Here is a 7701-nt window from a genome sequence, read left to right as displayed (position 1 = left end):
CTACCCACAGTGGCTGCTGAACAGACGCAATCCGCGTAGTCGCGGCTCAGAATCAAGGTAAAGCATGGTGAATTTTTCTTTTTTCGCACAAGAACTATGACGCTAAAATCATCAAGTGTAAGCAATCACTTGCCGTAAAACATTCCATGTAGTAGAAACGAGACCAACAGTGCATTATCAAATTATGTAAACGACAAATCGACACTATGTCTGAGTCGCTTACGCTACCTGCAGCCGGTTCGCGATACAAAATTCGCCCACCTAAAAATTAGCTATTGGCGGAAAACATCTACGCTAAAACTTACCGTTCAGTGCACTTGTGTGATTCCATAATGAAGACGCGAATAGACAGACACCAAGGTACAGGCAGACACCGCACACTCACCGAATAAAGTACCAACCGCACACAGCCGCAGCATGTGTTGGCGTGCCTGGTGCAGTCGCAGAGGATTCAAGCTGACGCGGACAGATGACGCGCCGCCATTGCTGCCATTGCGCATGCGCAGGCACTTAGGGTGACGAGGGCATGCGTGCACCTAGAAGTCCGAGCGCCGTTTCCCTTTCATTTTTTTGTCTGTTTCTCTGTCTCTGCGATGCCACGTAAGTGAAACGGGTTGCTTCTCTTTTTCATTTTTCAGCATTTTTTCTACAGATGAAGGCAATACGTTGGCGCGCTGTATATTACAAATGCTGTAGCCTATCGTATGGAACTGGAACGCAGACTTGGATGAACGCACTGTTTGTGAAAGTCGTTGCAAGGCCCGTCAGGCGCTTGCATTATCACCAACTGCGATGAGTAATAGAGCGCATTTCGGCATAACTTCCAGCGTACCGTCAAATTGGCTGCCTGCGCACATTTGACTTTTCCGATGATAAGTCAAAGCAATGAATACGGTTGTGACATACGCATTTGCTCGGCTGCACAGGCATACCAGCTGTGAAGGACTGGGTGGGCAGAGAGGATTTGGCACATTTAAGTGAACGAGAAACTTTGATTAGGCATAGCGTAGGATATCAGTCTACGGAAAACCACCCGATGTTAGTGACGTAGATGAGATATGAGGACATCTTGAAAGGTATCTGAGAATAGAACGACAAACAACGCGCACACCACATGCGCGATATTGGTTCATGGCACACTCACAAGGTCCGCATTGTCAGCTACAAAATTTGATGCCTGTTTGATGCCTGTTTGGAATCCGCTTGCCACTAAAGTTAGCATTCATAACATCTATTATCACGATTGGTTTGGCGTCTTGTTTTATTTATTATACTGCCGCAAAAGTCATGCTATGGCAACTGTGAAGGCTGTCTTGGTATTGCCGAGAGCGACTACGTAGCTCATATGTGGTCAGCATATACAGATGTATACACTTTGTGTATACTAAAGGCTACAAATAGGCTCTACAGCAATCTCAGCAGTATACCACCCCAGTTGCTTATGTCTAAGTAGCTCCGTATTATCCGCCAGGAAATGCGCTTGGTTACAGCGTACGTTGGTTGGGCCGAGATTAACTTCTGTTTACAGTCGATCTACAGAAAGCCTGTAATAATAATTTTACAGTATCTGCTGTTTTCTGGTTCAACTCACGCCTTACCAGAATCAGTATGGGCTGTTCACTGAATGTATAATGACCTTTGGTGACGCCCCACCCCACAGCCTTTATCAGGGTGATATAAGAATCCGCGGAGAATAATTCAAATTGCAAATAAGTATACGGGGTGCTTGCCATCGGCTATACCATGCTGAATACGCCGGTTCTCGTCCGATCCCCGAAGCTAAGCAGCATTGGGCTCGGTCAGTACTTGGGAGGGAGACCACCTGGGAACACCGAGTGCTGATGGCACCTTTCCTTTAATAAAAGTTACTCAATCAATACGGGGTGCTTCACTTAGTTTCCGTCAAACTTTAAAAATATGCAAATGCTGCGTAGCTGGACAGAACAAAGGTAATGTTGTTTGCCGCCGCTTGAAGATACTCAGAATAATTGTTGCATTTCCCCTGATTAGATAACTAATCCTAATTATTTTTAAACTTCTCAATTTAGGTAGATGAAAAGTATCAATGAGAAAACTGTAGAACAACATCCGAAACTCCCGATACAGCTTTCTGTCGCCCAGTACATGCAACACATAAGTGTGCTTTTTTTTTTTTTGAGCGTGAACGAAGCCCGCTAACATACGCAATGTGCCTCGAGGTGCCAGTCGCGCAGCCATCTCGCGTGTAATCGCGGGCTTCTCAGCGCCAGGAAAGCTGGACGCCTAATGCAGAAGGGTCAGCCAAGACTACCCCCCAAAAAAAGTTTGCAACAAGAAGCATTAGGAGTCCCTCATCAGCTGCATCACAGGAGTCGTTTATGAAATACCCGTGAAGGGCGGGCGCTCCTATGTAGGACACGGCACGCTGCCTCAATTGGTATGTGCAATGTTTATGAAGTGTGCGTGCGTGCGTGCGTGCCTGTGTGGGTGTGTGCGTGCCTTTGAGTGCTTGCGCGCGCACACGTGTGTGTGTGTGTGTGTGTGTGTGTGTGTGTGTGTGTGTGTGTGTGTGTGTGTGTGTGTGTGTGTGCGCGTGCGCGCTTATAGACAATCTATAAACCTGGAGTAGACAAAAGTAATCAACGCTACCTTGATTTGGGTGAGTTAGTTTATCTGGGCAGTTTTCATAACACAGTTTTACAGTCCAGTTATCTGGACAGTTTTCAGCGACAGGACAACGCACGTCCTGTCGTATGTGTTCCTCCATCTTCGTCTTTGCCTTTAGCGCTTTTTTGTGCCAATCAGCACCTTATCGACTCCAGTCTATAGACAAAGAATGAACAAGGATAAATAAAGACTGTAATGAATTTTGTCTACAGGAAGTCTATAGGGCGGAAGTAGTCAAGAAGAAACGTGCATCATATCGACTTCTTTCTATAGACCGACTATGGAATGGGAGTATATAGACAAAAAGAAATAGAAGCCGTATTAACTTGTCCATAGAGAACCTATAAACTGGGAGTAGACAGAAATATTCAACACCTCACAGGCTCTCGTCCATGGACAGTCGATAGACAAATAATCAACAAGAATAAATAGAAGTACTAGAGACTTTTCCCTATAGGTAGTCAATATACCGAATTTTTTTGTGTGGAACAAGTACAAAATGAGAGTAGACAAAACGAAGTAGAAACTTTATCACCTTTTGTCAACAGACATTCTGTAGATTTTCTATCCACACGAGTATATAGAAAGGCAACGTCGTCTACAAGAATTCTGCAGGCACTCTATAGACAGTCCAAACTCATTTTTGTAAGGGTTGATACAGTAGCGTGCGCTTGTATGGCACTTTGCCTTCTTTCTATCTCATAGTGCGCGTTTTTACTCCCTCATTACTTCTCACTGTATGCGTTTGTGCTAGTGCTCGTTTTCCTCTCCAACTTGTCTAAGATGATTCTGAACACTTTTCGAAGAAGTTGCGCCGTTTCGAAACATCGAAATGGCGCCTTCAAAGGAGGGAACACTTTATATCGTGATTTATAGGGCGTATTCTTCAGCTGCACCAAATTTTATAAATTTGCCTGCGGCACAAGTCTAACCCTGGACATAACTTACTTGACGAGATGGCCATGACTTCTGCAGGAAATCATCATGATTATTTGAATAATAACGACAATTACGCTAGTTAACATTTGCAATAAATATTTTACTGCATATATTTATACTTACCAGCTGCAGCTAGTTAGTATGCAAGGCATCTGGACTTTGGACGATTTTTTAGGATGGCACCCGTATCGAGATATGTGCCAACAAACTTGCGGTAAAAATGCGATGTTGTTCTACTTTAAATAAAGCGCTGTGCTATGCATTGAAGCGCAAACGTAACTTGAAAAGCAACGCATTTTGTAGGCCACTTTAAGAACTAATCTCTGAAAACTGGTGTAGTCCTGAGAATTCACTTCAAGTGGATATGGATTGCGTACTCACTAGCTACAATTCTTAGATATAATAGTATGCCCATATCTATTTAATTAAAAATAATTAGCGTACTTTTTCAGTTAGTCTTTTTCATTTCTCGTAGGATTATTGGACATCTCATTGATTAATTTAGATCAAGGGTTAGGATTGGCGTAATTGCCACAGGCAGCAGTTAAAAGTTTGGTGCAGCTAAAATAAACATCGTCTATAGGAGAGGAAAGAATAAAAACCTTGGCTTGGTTTTACTAGGCTCCGTGCGCGATCGCCGGATTACAACCAATTTTTTTTTTTTAAATTTACTCGCCATGCCGGCTCTGCGAAACTGTATGTCCAGCGAAGCTGTTGAAGACCAGTACTGCAACGGCTATTAGGGGTACGCAATGGTTTATTACTCTAGAGTAATGGTAATGGTAAGTAATGAACGAGCTAGTAGTGGTAAGTAATGAACGAGCTATTGAAAGAAGAATGATAGCTTAAGAAGAATGTAAGCTTAAGGGATAAGAAAAGAGCAGATTTGGTGAGGGAACAAACGCGAGTTATTGACATCTTAGTTGAAATCAAGAAAAGGAAATGGGCACGGGCAGGACATGTAATGAGGAGGGAAGATAACCGATGGTCATTAAGGGTTACGGACTGGATTCCAAGGGAAGGGAAGCGTAGCAGAGGGCGGCAGAGTTAGGTGGGCGGATGAGATTAAGAAGTTTGCAGGGACAACATGGACACAATTAGTACATGACCGGGGTAGTTGGAGAAGTGTGGGAGAGGCCTTTGGTCCTGAAGTGGGCGTAACCAGGCTGACGATTATGATGAAAGGTAGTAAAGTTGATTTCAAGAAGTGGTAGTAATGGTAATTTCGACAACACGCTGCTGCACATAGCGGTGCTGCAAGAACATTGAAATGAGTTGCTAGGCTGGTTATTTTATACATACGAAAAGCTAGGGACGCCATTGCTCACGTCGCAAAATGGCTGTCGGCACGGCAGCTTGCGAAACTGTAGCACTTACCGAGAAACGTATGCGGGCAGCACTAGGTGCTTCTCTTTATTATCAGGAGTGCCTTATCATCAATTATGTGGTTAGGATGATTGTTTTGTGCTTGTTCGTTATTGGAACGTGCGCTGTTCTGCATGTTTTATGCGTGACTCCAAAGGATGTATGCACTGTTCGCTTCACTCTGCTGACTGCTTGAAGCCTTTGCCTTATTGGGGTAAGAGCCACTGCTCCTGCTTCTGTACTGCCACCGAAATTGGCCCACATTTTTGCTGACGGACGCGGAGTCCAAAAATTCTGACAAAAATAGAGGCTAACAGCTTCACTGTAAAACACTTCACTTCGTCGTTCATTCGAAGTACCTTGAGCGACTAGTAGCACGTCAATTTAGCGTATATTCGCAGTCTTATTTCGCACTCGAAAAACACGTTTACATAGCACGTACTGAGTGACATAAAGCTGTATCGAACGAGAAGAAACGGGGGTGAACCTTGGGGCCCTTTTTTTTTAGCCATATCATAAGAAGCCAACAAACACTGACACCAAGGAGAACACAGGGGAAATTACTTGCGCTTAGTAAATGAAATAAAGAAACAATAAATTAATAGAAATGAAAGTGAATGAAAAAGCAACTCGGCGCAGGTGGGGCACGATCCTACAACCTTCGCATTTCCCGTGCGGTGCTTTAAAATTGAGCTACCGCGGCACCGTTTCGCCATCCACTTTCTTGGGTATTTATGTGTCCTAATAGAACCCTGGGAGTGTTAGCCAGCGCCACCACTCAAAGACCTTGGCGGTGGACGTGGAACGTCCTTTCTGCCGCAGCCTTCACGAGAACGTGAACTTTTTGGATGAAGGCAACTGGTCAATAAACGCACACATGCTACCTGAATGCATCAATGTTGCCAGGTTTGTTGTGTTGTGTTGTGTTGGATTTGTTGATTTGTTGTGTTGCCATCAATGTTCTCGTTTATTACATAACGAGGGCCTCGAATCCAGACACATTGAGGTCTTCAGGTAGCATTTGTGGGTTTATTGACCGGTTGCCTTCGTACAAAAAAAGATCACGTTCTCGTGACGCCTGCGGCAGAAAGGATGTTTCACGTCCGCCGCCAAGTTCTGTGAGTTGCGGCGCTCTTTGATAAATGCTCTTTAATCTATGAATATTTCCAGTTACGGAAAATATGGGATTTCGATACAAAAAAATTCAAGAAATAAAAATAAGTATATAGAAAACCACGCGCAAATTGTGGTGTGGAGACAGAGTAAACATACACAGCTCTGTGAAGACGCTGTGTATGTTTCTTCTGTGTTCGTCCATCGTTTCAGGCGCTGTTATTAGATGATAATAAACAGCCTACCACCACCCTAGTAATACAAAACAAGGAGAAGGATAATTCACAGTATAGTGCTGGTAATAGCAGTGGCGGAAACCTAAGAAAATTTCCATTGAGAAATACTAAAGAAAAATGTAATGAAATATTTGGCTTTTGCCAGATATTTCATTGTTTATGTGGTCGCAGTTTTGTATGCCTCTTCTACGGCCCAGCAGTAAATAAAGCCGGAGCGACCAGTCAGGCAAGCTGGCTCGCTTGTAACTAGCACTTAACAAGAAGAAACTGCGCATGTTTTTATTATTATTGGAGCTTTCGGACTAACGTCATCGTTATTTCATTTCTATTTATCTCCTCTTCTCCGGAAATGTTCGCAGAACTCACTGATGTTTCCCATTTTATCAGACATGGCAAGGCACTTTACGAGCAGTGGGACTGAGACAGCCGGGTAATTCCGTCTCATTTGTATCAATGATTGCTCTCTCCTCTCTCAGGAGAATTCAGTTTGACAGGACATATTGCTGGCGGCCTGGGACGCCTCCTCTTCCAAATTGTTTCTAGAGGGGATAAACGCCCTTTTATCACTTTCCCTTCGCCAGTCACGGCTACACTTCTATACGTGCAAAAGAAACAGTCACCTTCGCTCGAATCAGTTCTCAACTTGGCCGTCAGAGGCAATCTGCTTTCTTCTAAACAGCCACAAGAGAAAAGAAAAAGAGCAACAGACAACTCTTGTGGGTATTTACGGGAACACTGTTTCTTTGAACTTTCTTCTTAAAACTTTAAAGTACGGTAAGCGTCTTTGTCTCTTTCCTTCCCTACCATAACGGCATTCTTTTCACTGCCGATAGACTGAGCGGCAGCTATTTGCAGAATCATCTGATCTTCTATAAACGCAACTGCGATCGGAGCGCTATGAAATTCGGCGAATATAAGGCCAGCTATGGCTTTTCTTTCGTCGCATCGTTCTTTGTCACGCGCAATTTGAAGGAAAAATACCAGCGGTATTTCTGCAGTCGCTTGACGACGTTCGCTCCTGGAAACCGTCGGGAATCACGTCCTCCGGTATCTTTCAGCCTTGAGCCACTGTCTTCACCGCCGAACTTTTTTTTCATGCGGTTTATGAAACTTGCTCATTCACTGAAAAGGGGACTTCGATATGCACAAAACAGGCACGTTTCGAGCGCCTTGCGCGGCTTGCACAGTACGTCGTTTTTGCATATATTTTTAAGCGAATAACGAAAAAAAGAACACCGCTTTTAAATAACTTATAAGACAGGTTTAGTCCGTCGAAGCTACGCAGTAGGTTATGGGTGACGCGGTAGTAGAGATTTGCGGCTCAATTTTGAACACCTTTGGTTCTTCAAGGTGCACGCAAAGCACCGCCTGCGAGAGTATTTGCTTGCGGCTATGGTCGGGA

General features: G+C 44.0%; 1 non-coding gene across 1 annotated transcript; it reads left to right on the top strand.

The window, feature by feature from the left end:
• Nucleotides 1–1728: 1728 nt before the first annotated feature.
• Nucleotides 1729–1847, top strand: LOC139059745 (5S ribosomal RNA). The gene has a single exon (XR_011514342.1). It is a non-coding gene; the product is annotated as a 5S ribosomal RNA (ribosomal RNA).
• Nucleotides 1848–7701: the final 5854 nt, after the last annotated feature.

This window comes from Dermacentor albipictus, chromosome 4 (assembly GCF_038994185.2).
Source record: "Dermacentor albipictus isolate Rhodes 1998 colony chromosome 4, USDA_Dalb.pri_finalv2, whole genome shotgun sequence".
NCBI classification, from domain to species: Eukaryota; Metazoa; Arthropoda; class Arachnida; order Ixodida; family Ixodidae; genus Dermacentor; species Dermacentor albipictus.
The sequence above is the reverse complement of the archived record's forward strand: the minus strand, read 5'-3'. Positions and strand labels throughout refer to the sequence as shown.